The sequence below is a fragment of the Dipodomys spectabilis genome, unplaced genomic scaffold (assembly GCF_019054845.1).
Source record: "Dipodomys spectabilis isolate Male_0828 unplaced genomic scaffold, ASM1905484v1 ptg000099l, whole genome shotgun sequence".
In the NCBI taxonomy this organism is placed as follows: Eukaryota; Metazoa; Chordata; class Mammalia; order Rodentia; family Heteromyidae; genus Dipodomys; species Dipodomys spectabilis.
This window is the reverse complement of record NW_024870776.1, coordinates 810,925-824,266: the sequence shown is the minus strand read 5'-3', so window position 1 is coordinate 824,266 and position 13,342 is coordinate 810,925.

Below are 13,342 nucleotides of genomic sequence, written 5' to 3'. Positions count from 1 at the left end.
AATACCTCCTCTCAATTTCTATACCTGTGTTATGAAGGAAAGTATTGTCTAGTTAAATGATTTCATCATGTTCATATCTTCTTTTAAATTAAGGCTTCTCTTCTGGGTAGTTTGGTGATTTTTTTTAGGACAAGCCTAGAACTATTTTGTAGTTGTTCTCTCTGTTTTTCTTCAAGATGGCATGAGTGTGTCAGAAACAGGCCACCCAAGTGGTAGAAGGATGGGACTGTGGTGGGTCCTCTGTGGATGCTCTATAAGCACAGAGCACTTGTTTTTAAGCCTAACCCTGATATTTTGTATTCAATTTGCATCAGAACCCAGTGTCAGTTTTGGTCTGGTATAGGAGAACAACCAAATTCTGTCCATGATATGCTTTTTTTTTTTTTTTTAAGTTTATGGCATCTTGATGTCTTGTTGCATTTCCTGCAAATGGGGAGATCTTCCTCTAACCATTGGCTTCCAGTTAATTCTTTCCCAATGTGGTACTTTATTCCTATCACTTTCCTTAATCATTTCTTGTGCAAACTTTTGTTCTTTACTTTTCCAGATGAAATTTAAGAGAAGATCCATGAGAGGGTGCTAATCAACACAGACTCTCTCTCCATCATGCTTCCTAATTGATGGGAAAAGGAAAGAAGAGATAGTCAAAAAGTACCCTATGTAGTCATGCTTTCAGCCTACTGTAGTTCTTCTGCTTACCCCTGACAAATTATTTTTACTGATAAGACTTGGGGAAATGAGGTAAGATTTAATGATGGTTATATCCCAAATGAAAGTACTTCTGAGACAATGCAAAATAACTAAGGGAAGTAAACTTCCCTGTGGTAAAATAAATGCACTTCATCCTTCATCCACAGTAACTGCACTTTGATCTTCAAAGTGCTGAGGTGTGAACTGCCCTCATATAGAGTGTGTTGTATTCCTTTAAAGTGTAAGTGATGACTCTTCCAACAATGTGATTGCCCAGAGCTGCTGATAGAGAGTGCTATCTGATGTCTGCTGCTCAGATTTCTTCTCACCTCTAAAGAACTAAAGCTCTGTTAAAAAAATTAAGTAACATTCTTTAAAATCAATAAGGGGAAGTAATCTGCTTTTCACATGAAAATCAATAAAGGGAAGTAATCTGCTTTTCACATGGAGAGTAGGCCATAATTCTTTCTTCTTCTTTTTACTTTCTACTACCTTATTATTCTTTCATTCCTGTCACTAACAGTCTCACATGTGGGTAAAAGGGAGTTACACTTACACCCCCTCTGTCTGGATACTTCTCCTTCCTACAGCCCTCTGCAGCAGGAAGGCAAAACATTTCCTTTCTTGGCAACCTGGTAGAGGCTGTCTCCTTACTTTCCCAGGTGTCTATCTCCTTGGCCTTTTCACCAAGTGGCAAAGGCATTGCAAAGAACAAACACACATATACTGGTATACTTTGAAATATACTTTTCATATTCTGAAACATTCTGATGTATTCTGAAGTAGCCCCAATACACAGTGTTGCTACTGGAGGTCAGTGATTGAATTTTTTCAAGCCCCTTTTTATTTATGCTATACATAGTCTTGCTACTAATTAACTTTCATTTATTTTTTTTGTTTATTATGAGATATTTGGTAAAAAAAAGTTGAGTTATTTCAAATGTCATTTTATGTATAAACAAGTAAATGTTTTATTCCTTTGATGTGTGTGTGTGTGTATGTGTGTGTGTGTGCCTGTGTGTGTTTTCTAGAACTGGGGCTTGAACTCAGGACCTCAGAGTTGTCCCTTTGCTTTTTTGCCCAAAGCTAGCACTCTACCACTTGAGCCACAAACCATTTCCAGCATTTTGGTGGTCAGTTGTAGATAAGAATCTCATAGACATTCCTGCCCAGACTGGCTTTGAACTGTGATACTCAGATTTCAGCCTCCTGAGTAACTTAATATTACAGGCTTGAGTCATTGGTACCCAACCGACTTTGGTGTTTTTGAAAGTATTTCTGTAATGAATTTTGCCATTGCAAATAATATTTTTCTTAAAATGAACCAACCATATTAAGATATGTTACTACATTTAAAAGAGTAATTCTACTTGCTAGCATTTTATTTACCATTTTACCTCTAAAAGTCTTACTATAAGACTTCATAAATGTTAGAAGATTATTGTTTTTTCTTTTCTTCCTTGTCAGTTTAGCATTAGAGCTGGATTATATTATCCAAAACATCATCAAATAAATGTTTTCTTTAGGTTAAGTAGATAGTGTAAGCTGAGGAGCCACTGAGAAGCTTAGATTTCTTTTTATAAAGTAAGATTATATTTACACAGGTTAGTAATATTGTACTATTGATAGTTGAAAATTAATGGGAAATAAAATTAGGAAGTTCAAATTTTAAGGAGCCTTTAGACTAGAAGAGACATGGTATGGAAAATCTGTGCAATACAGATAATACCTGGAATGGGTTAAAAGTCTAGAAACATTAAGTTAAATCCTCACTTTTGCTTGATTCTGAAAAATTGGAGATAAAAATATCACAAAATCACCTTTTAAAATATTTTCACTCGTTTGCTCATTTTGTCAACATGTACAATTCAATCTGTAGCAATTTGGATTTATTCTTAGAAAAAGAGAGACTTGGAAAAACACAACTGGGAAATAAAGGCATAAGACTGAAGTACATAAATTACTATGATATTTATAAATCTTTTTATTTTTTTTTAACTCTGGGCCTGGGCTGTCCCTCAGCTCTTCAGCACAAGGCTAGTATTCTACCACTTGAGCCACAGCACCAATAACAGTTTTCTGGTGGTTTGTTGGATATAAGAGTCTCACAAGCCAGGCGCAGGTGGCTCACACTTGTAATCCTAGCTACTCAGGAGGCTGAGATCTGAGGCTCATGGTTCAAAGCCAGCCCTGGCAGGAAAAGTCCGTGAGACTGTTATCTCCAATTAAGCACTAGAAAATTGGAAGTGGTGCTGTGGCTCAAGTGGTAGAGCGCTGGCCTTGAGCTGAAGAGCACAGGTGACAGCGCCCAAGCCCAGAGTTCAAGCGCCCGCCCCCCCAAAAAATAAAAAATCTCACAGACTTTCCTGCCCAGGCTGGCTTTGAATAGCCATCCTCAGATCTCAGCCTCCCAAGCAGCTAGTATTGTGGCATGAGCCACCAGTGCCCAGCAATATCTCTTTATAAACAAGTCTTCTATCTATCTACTATCTATCTAATTATCTATCTATCTATCTATCTATCTATCTATCTATCTATCTCCTATTCTACCAGCAGATGATTGTATTTTCTTATTCTTAAATTTATCATATTATTTTAAGTGGTTGTATAAAGGGGTCTGAATTTAACAAGTCAGTTTATGAGAACAGTGCATCTTGATCAATGTCACCTTTTCCATTGTTCTCCCCATCTCTTTCAACCTCACCCATCCTCTCAAGTTCTGACTTCAACCAATTCTCTCATTTTCTCATACTAACTGGGAATCACACAATTCAACTTATTCAAACATTGCTAATTCAGAATTAGCATCAAATAAATTTAAAGGCTCACTTCCACCAGATCCCACTATCTGTGCCAGCCACAAATGGATTGCCTAGTATGTCCTACTACCTTACAACTGAAAATTTATTAGTTCCAAACACAACATTTCAAAGTTTGGTAATTTTCTAAAATGACTCACAAAATTTAAGATAACACTTTATTTTGTCATAAAAAACACAACTTGGGGCCAGTCTAATGAAAGCGGCAGGGAAGAAGGACCAGAGTATCCATACTCTCTTGTGGACTCCACTCTCTCAATTCTAACTATACTCATGATCTGAAAGCTCTCCTAGCCAGAGAGAGCCTTGGTTGCACCTTCATAATTGTTAGCATCATTTCACATTGGTGGCTTAACTCAGCCTCTAACGTCTTTTGCCTTTCCAGAGTTCTGGGTGAAATAGCTCTTTTACTCTTCAGCAGCCTCCATCCTGATGTTTTCTAAGAGTGAGTAGCCACCAGGTGCTTGAGTTTAGCCGATACTCTTCCCACTGCTGAAATACCAAGAGTTTTAGAAAATGCTTCTGGAAGCCAGGATGAAGAATAAATATTTCTATGGTGTATCTTCCTTCCACTTATGTTAGTCCCACAAATCTCATCACCAACATTTCAACATGGAAGAAGTTTATGGTTGAATAACACAACACACAGGCTATATCAGCAGAGAAATGCCATGTGAGAAAAGGACATCTGGGTGGCATCTCTAATGTGATATAGGAGCAAAAGTCTAAATGACAAACTGAAGCCAGTCACATGAAATCTTGACAAAGATGCTTCATCAGCTTCTTGGACCTGAATAGCAGGGGCTGTGCTTGTCTCTGCTCTTAGTGCTCCCCAGTTGCAAAGACAGATTTGACTCCCAGTACTAAACTATTGAGGAATTGCCTCTGCTTTGGAGATTTTCCTTATTCAGCCAGAACAAAGAATCTAAGTCTCCAGGTGTACACACCATGACAGGCCATAGCATCAATAGATGTTATACTTCTTTTCTTACAAATGTGTAATAACCTTCAGGGTAGGAGATGTTAATTATCTTCACAACATGCTCCTTACTAAAACATTGCTAAGTACACCATTCTGACTTGGGGCGATGTTGGCAGAAACAAAACAGATGAACTATGAGAGGTATAGACCAATGTGAACATTGATATTCTAGGTAAACTCCCTGGCATTGATGTAGGACCTTTACAAGCAAAGACCCCAAAGTATGTAATATCACTTGGAAGCCAACCAAAGCTCTAACATCCAGTCTCTGAATTAGTCCATACTCAACTCCCCTGACTTCTCAGTATATGGTAGAAATGAACTCATATAGTACTGGCTTTTTATGCAGGTGTTTGGCCAAGAGCAATATAATACACTGTATAACTTCCTGCAGAGAGCTGCTCAGATTTCATTAGTGTGATGTGTTGTTCACTTCCTCCTGTGTGTTTTTAGCACCTGATAGAACAGCTTATGGATATTTATCTTTGTATGCCTGTAACTATGTTCGTGGAGTGTATGTATGAGTCTTCAACATTTTTCCTTGGGAGGATTTTCTGATCTTAATTCTTCCTGTCAATTTAAGCTTCCCTCTTTCTGTTAAACTTATCTCCACACTTAAATCCTCCCAGAGGCCTCACACTGCATAATTGCTGCACACTTTCATGTATGCCTACAATAACTTATTTGTAACATGTACTGATGGAATTTTTAAAAATCCATATATTTTGGTTTAAAGCTTGCAGTCATTGAGATTTCCTTCTGGGTTCCCAATCCAGATTAGAGAAGGAGACTAAGATCACAAAGCAGCAGTGGGGGTCAGTGAAAGACAATATTAGTCTTGACTTCATTCAACAAATATTGAACTAAATAACAATGCATAAAACAGACATTTTTGGCCTGAAAGGATCTACTTTGCAATCGATTAGAGCAATATTGAATCACTGTAACAATTACAGAGGCTCTGTACATGGCTCTGCAGCAGTAGAAATCCCTCTGAGTTCATTGAAGGGCTCCTTAGGAGAATGACATTTAATCTAAAGTATAAACTGTGAGTTAGTGAATCAGAGTAGAACAAGAGCATTAATGCACAAAATAATAGCATATTGTCTATACATTTTTTGTTGGTTATGGGCCTGGAATCGGGGCTTGGGCGCTGTCCCTCAGCTCTTCAGCTCAGGGCTAGCTCTCTACCACTTGAGCCACAATACCACTTCCAGCTTTTTCTGATTATGTGGTTCTGAAGAATTGGACCCAGGGCCTCATGCATGCAAGGAGGTCAAGAGCATTTTTTGAACATATGTCATAACTTCTCAAATTCAGTCTTGCTATAAAGTATTGGTTACAGAAGTCAGATCAAAACACATGAAATCACTTAAGTACATAATAGAATCAGTTCTTACTCACAAATGCCACTTACAATGAATAGGTTCTTGGTAGCCATTCTTCATTTCAAAGCCTCAAGATGACAGATATGTTGCCTTCTTCCAAAGCCCCTTAGCAAGTAACTCCTTTCCAGGAAGAAATAGAGAGAAAGGAGATGAAGGAGAAATGGTATAGGGGAACACAACTGGAAAGATTTCATGAGTAGAAAAGAGTCACATTATATCACCTTATGGACTGATTTTAGTTCAATTACAAACCCATATCCAACTACACAGGTCCAGAATAATTAAGCAAAGAAAGTAATATTAAAAAAAATCAGGCCAAATACAAAGGCTCTATCTCATACAATGTCAGCTAGTCAGGATGCAGAAAACATCAAGATAAACACTTAAGATAAACTTGGGAAAAAGGTTATCAATATCCCATTTCATCAAAACTAGCCAAGCATTGTGGCATGGTCCTGAAGACCCAGCTATATGGAAGATATAAGTAGGTGGATTGTCATGTCAGCATAGCCCCAGACAAAAAGCACAAAACTTACAGCTGTAAACTAAAGCAAAAGGTCTAGGTGTGCAATGGGTGCAATGCAAATAGTAGAGCACTCACATAAAAACTACAAGGCTTTAAGTTCAAATCCCAGTGCTTCCAAAGATAAAAAAGAAAATCAAAAGTCTCAAGGTTACAAGAAATATCAATATTGAAGAGCTTCCCCAATTTAGAAAAGGCAAAGAAACATTGACAAGTCATTGCAATATGTGACTCAGAATTGATCCTGAGCTAGAAAAAAGGCCAAATTCAGACTGGGAAGGTGGCTCAGTGGTAGAGTGCTTGCCTTGCATGCTTGAGGCCCTGGGTTCGATTCCTCAGCACCATATAAGCAGAAAAAAGCCAGAAGTGATGTTGTGGTTTAAGTGGTAAAGTGCAAGCCTTGACCTGAAGAGGTGATTGACAGCACCTCGGCCCAGAGTTTAGGCCCCACAACAGACACAAAAAAAAAAAAAAGAAAAGAAAAGGCCAAATTCTAATAAGTTCTGTACTGTGGTTCTCCAAGTTAATATTTTAGAAGCTTTACTATACATAAAAGGTAAGAATTAGGTCACAACATTTTTACATAAAAATAATTTCAGAATAACCATTTTAAAAGAGAGAAAAGAAGAGGTACATAAACTCATAGTCCTTGTAGAAGATAAAAAATAGAAAGGAATTTACTGTTTTATGAAGAGATTAAGAAAAAACATATTCAAAGGAAGTAGGAGTAGAAGTTTTAAGAACAGCGCCATCTTAGAATCTATTATTTAAGGATTGAAGTGTATTGTCTTACAATCTCTATTACATAATTATGTGTTCACTGATCTTCATTTCGGTGTGACATCCATGTGACTATGAATACAATAGTCATATTTTTAACTGATATCCTTATGAAAAGCAGAACAGGGGACAAGGACTTATATGCGGATAGTTAACTTTGAAAACATATCACAGGGAATAACACTGAAGAAACTTGGAGATGTAAGATAAGGGAATCAGAAAAGCCAATTCCATAGTTGAAAAGTGAGATAATTATGACTATGAGCAAACAAAATTCAATCATTGTAGAGTTGCTCTGAAGAACTGGTCAGAATCTCTGAGCATACAAAGTAAGAGAGGTCTATTTAGCATGTCTGTTTCCCAATGTCCCAAAGTTAGCCCAAAGAGTGATAGTATCCTCATACTTCCACATGCAGGTACGTTGGGAGTGATACAGGCAACTTACATAGGTGCTCTATCTGGCATAATTATCCACTCACAAAGAAAGATGTATACAGTAAAACAAAAACAATGGTTTCTAGCTCTACTTATGTCCAGTTAGCTGCTCCATAAATTGCCAATTAGAAACAATCCACAAAGAATATATTGTGTAATATATGTTCAATACAATTCACCCCTCATTCTTTGGACCATTTGTACTTTGTGGTCTTCATCAAGGAAGTCAATGAAAATTATTGAATAATCATCATAGAATCTACAAAGTGGTAGTTGGTCACATCTGCTACTGAAGTCTCAACACAAAAAGATAAGTAAATCACATTAGATGTTTATAAAGAATAACTCGTCTGTGGCTGGAAATTAGTAACTCAAAATGCTTATACCAACATAAACACACATACACACACACACAATCACTTACCACACAAGCATGGAAGCACCATCCCACATACCAAAACAAACACACACACACACACACACACACATTCACACATAACCAGTCACCACACAAGCATGGAATCACCATCCCACCAACCAACACACAAAAACACATGTGTGCACATACACACACAACTACTCACCACACAAGCACAGAAGCAACACACAACCAACATACACACATACACTTTAGCTGAGCCATCCCATCTTTCTACTTGCTTTTTCCAAGAAATTCCATACCAACTTTGCCTGAATGACTTGAATGTCTATTATCACTCTTCTTTGATAAGATACCTTGGGTTGAGAATATCTTATTATGGCACCCAAATAAGTAAATCACGTTTTCTGTAAGCTCCCAGATAGTAGTATTGTCAGAGTTATTTTGAGCAGTGAAGGCAAGTCTATTTCCAGAGTAGATATTAGGTTTTTGCTTTTAAGCAACAGCTTCTATTCCCAGATCTAACATAATTGATGTGGTCTTAAGAAGATCCTTTACCTTTTGAAGTAATGATTTTTCCCCCCACAGGGTAAAAGTCTCTTTTTATAGCTGGTGCCCCAGCAGCAGCAATCTTGGTTAGATAGAATCCTCACTTTTGAACCAGTTGAAGGCACTTTCTTGGGAAGCCCATTATGCAAGCATGGTATGACTAACTAGAAAAGCCATTCCAACCAGCTACAGGACAAATAACCCTGTCTAAATATGAGTGCATCCTTTGTATAAGGTTTTGACAAAAAATGTTATTCATATCTCAAACAATATCTGGACATGGATGAATGGAGCCAGTGCATTTGTTCAAATGTATTCTGGTAAATGGCTTTACCTTCCTTTGGTAAGATTTGGGTATTATACATTGTATATGATTTGAAAACATTTTCTGAAATGCAGTTGCCTTGACAATTTTTCTTTTTTCACATGTATATCTGTTTGTATGTGTGTAGACACATAGTGTATATATATGATATATTTACATATAACACATATAATCACATGTATATATGTGTGTATTTATTTACTTGTTTTTTGTCAGTCATAGAGATTGAACTCAGAGCCTGGGAGATGTCCCTGAGCTCTTGCTCAAGGCTAGAGCTCTACCCCTTAAAGCCTAAAGCCATAGTTCTACTTCTGTTTTTTTTTGTTGGTTTTTTTTTTTTTTTTGGTGGTTAATTGGAGATAAACGTCTCAGGGAGACTTTCTTGCTCAGTCTGGCTTTGAACTGTGATCCTCTGATCTCAGCCTCCTGAGTAACCATGATTACTGGTGTGAGGTTCTAGTGCCTAGCATATTTACTTATTTTTGTTGTTACTAGGATTTGAACCCAGAGCCTTGAATTTGCTAGGCTGATTCTCTCCATCTCAAGCTATTTAGCCATACTTCTAGCCCAACTTGTTGCTGTTTTTGCTTGGAGATGAGTTCTAGAGAACTTTTCTTTCTTTCTTTTTTTTTGTCGGTGGTGGGGCTTGAACTCTGGGCTTGGGCACTATCCCTGCGCTCTTCAGCTCAAGGCGAGCACTCTACTGCTTGAGCCATAGCACCACTTCCAGTTTTCTAGTGGTTTATTGGAAATAAGAGTTTCATGGACTTTCCTGCCCCGGCTGGCTTTGAACCATGATCCTCAGATCTCAGCCTCCTGTGTAGCTAGGATTACAGGCATGAGCCACCGGCGCCCAGCTAGAGAATTTTTCTTCCTGGGCTGGCCTCCATTCTCCCAATCTCAGACTTCTGAGCAATTAGGATTATAATTGTGAACCACAGGCACCTGGACTGGCCATTTGTTTTTTTTAAATTTTCAGCGTAGCACTGGTTTAGAATTGAGAATCTGGGGGGAAGTTGCATTTTTCCATTGTTAAATCTCAGTTCATCTTTTTAAACTATTGTTAATTTCCTCTGGGTAACTCAAGTAACATTTGTCTCCAATTCTTATCTTCTTTTAGTTCCTTTGCCATCATTTGGGTTTAGGACTTCAATGTACATAATTGGGAAAGAGGACACATTCAGTCCATGGAACCTATGTCACTTTTGAGTTGTCATGCCATCTGTCTTGCTTGCCATCTATGTACCATCCCCTAAGGTGTGCTGTGCGGAATCTTTTCTCTAATATTGGCATAGTAGATATCAAAGCAAATCTTTGTGCCGGACTCATCTTACAATAACATTCTAGACCTAAATTTAGTTCGTTCTATCCTCCAGTTTCAGGATATAACTCTCTGTAACTACTGTTATGGGAGACTTTTATCTTTCTCTGGATGTGTTTGGCTGAAGGTAGGTTAATCTAAGTGTACTATTATCTTCTTCAAAGGAGTATAAAACTTTGAACAAAGCCAAGCAGTTACCAGGGCATGGTGTACTCATTTGCCATATACTAGTGCTTCAGACAATGCATCATTTTAAACTAGTATATCATTATAATAAACCACTGGTCAAGTTTTAGCAACTATGTTTTTACACACTGACACCTTTTTAGTATTTTAATTTCATCTGAAGATTTGAATCTCTATCCTGAAGGAATTTTTCCAAGAATACTAATATGATTGTCTAGGATTTTTATAAAAGGCAGTGGCTGAGAATAAGAATTACTATAGAAAGCAGTAAAACAAAATATAATTAAGAATATAAAAAAGAAACTCATAAAGAGGAAAATCCAATGCAAAAATACATATTGAGCTAGTAACTTTTGTGGGTTATTAAGACTTAAAGTAGTTGGGGTTTTGAAAATCAGTAAAAATGTGCCTTAAATCTTCCTTTTGAAAATTAAGAAAAGGAAATTATAATAAACACCTTTACATATTTACATTATTTTTAAAATATCCATGTGTATCCTATTGTTATACCATGTGGAAGTTGTAGATTATTTCTTAGTAGAGGACAAAGACAGAGAAATGATGCAGAATATAATAACTAAAAGACAGAGAAATGATGTGGAATATAATAACTAAAAGAGGACAAAGACAGAGAAATGATGCAGAATATAATAAAAAGCAAACAAACAAAAATCAAAACCTTGTTGAGGTCAATACTTGCTGTGGTTAAGCTTAAGCAAAACAACAACAACAACAGCAACCAAAACGAAAAACAAAAAAAAAAATAAAACAGTTGTTAACAGAATGTTGGTACAGAGAGATGACACTTAAATGTCCGCTTTCTTTAAGTCTTTCCTGGGTCACAGCTACTGATTAGTCTTTCCAAAGATGACCACTGTTTTCTACTTCGCACAGATGAGTCTTGCCAGTTTTTGAACTTCATATCAACATATATACATACAATCTAGTACATACTTTTAGGCAGTTTTCAAAGTAGTTGCACAATATTCATCAGTAATTCTATGATGATTCCTCCCATTTCTTTGTCACTCTTCCATTTTGATTTTTAATGTTTGGGTTGTAATTTTACAAAACACCATCGAATCTTGCATAGCTGTGACAAAAATGCTAGAGAGAAAAATTTAAAGAAGATTATTTGGCTCACTGTTTTAAAGGTTTTGGTCTAGGGTTGTTTAATCCTTAGCATGTGGGAGGGAATAACGTAGCTTTGGGAATGTGTGGTAGGAGAGCTTGTTTGCACCATTGAGGATAGGAAATAGAGGTGAGGAGATGGAAAGTGACCAGGAACAAGGTATCTCCAAGGACTCAGCTTCAGTGTCCTCTGTACTTTTCTGAAGCTCCATCTCCTAAAGTTCCTAGGGCCTTGGAAAATCCCCCAGCTGGAGGCCAATTCTTCAACACATAAACCAGTAAAAGACATTTTTCTCTTCAGACTGTAACATTTAGAATCTGATTACCATTACCCAGATAACTAATACATTTGAATATGCAATAATATGTTCACTGACTTTTATGGGATAGATAGGTAGAAGTACTTTAAATTTCCTCAAACAACTTTTGGCACTTTTACTTAGGTTTTTCTAATTGTTCTCAGTGAGAACTTTCATATGTGGCAAACTTCTCAGTCAAAAGTTAACAACAAAGTTTCTAAAAAAGTACAGGAGTTACTTTTTTGAAGTTTTTTTAGGGTTCTTTTTTTTGTTGTTATTATGACTCCAAGCTATTTCCTCTACTGGTGATCCCTCTCTTCTCTCCCTTATGTTTTTAACCTTTCATTTGATTAAGACTGTTTTCCTTTAACTATGAGAGTCTTACTTTTCTACCAGCCCAATGGAGAGAAGGAAACACAATTTTGACCTTGTCTCACTCTCAAAAGTAGTTCTTTCTTATTTGAAGTGAAGTTTATATAAACAAAAAGGTTTATATAAATAAAAAGGTTTTATAACTTATATACAATTCCTTATAAAATCTCTACCTCTGAAATTTTTCTTCTAAGTCTACCACACTGATAAAACACTCTAAATTTTTATAGATACTCTTATTTAATTCAAAGGCTTTTTCCTTTACTGAAATTCATAGTTACATTTATCAACATCTTTCTGAAACTAGAGGCCACTTCTCTTTTTACAGTGGGCTGCCCCTCCGCTTCTCCAAGTACCCCTACCCCTATTTAGATGTATCTATCGTACTTCACATTTTCTCTAAATCTATCTATCTATCTATCTATCTATCTATCTATCTATCTATCTATCTATCTATCTATCTATCTAACACATATATGTATGTGCGTACATAAATACACACACACATACATATTATGCATATCTACCTATATATGCATGCATATATTCAGTGCTTCCATTTTTTCTCCTTTTGTTCTTAATTTTCTGCTTTACTTTGAGCAACTTCATAATTTCTTGTGGTTTCATCTGGTTAACATACCAGATGCTGTGATGGCATTAATTTTTCTCTCAAAATCTTCTCTGTTGTCATGACACCATGATTATCAAGATTCGGGATTCTACAGTTATGTCTATGTGTGAGCTTGTCCTTATTATGAACTACTGTTTGATTGAGCTTAGTAAGTTATTTTCAGTAAAATAACCATAATAATAAAATACTTCGTAGTGTTTGTGAAAATTTTCCACACTGGTTCACACACTGAACTCAATGGGGTAAGCCATTGAGCTGTAACTTTGCCTTCTTTTTCTCTTGTGATATAAACTTGCCTTTTCTCCTTATGTGAGAAGACAAGAGTGTGAAAAACACCATTTTTCCATTTAAGAGAAGGGCTTTTTACAGTACAGCATTGTTCCTTCAGAGTGGGACTTTCTTGTAATGAACACTCTGGAAAGGTCCTATAAATATTGCTTTCTTGCTCCCTTCCAAGACACAGTGAGGTCCTTTTGAGCTGATGAAGGCAAAGTTCATTAAAATGGCAGACTCTAAAACCTACCCTGATATT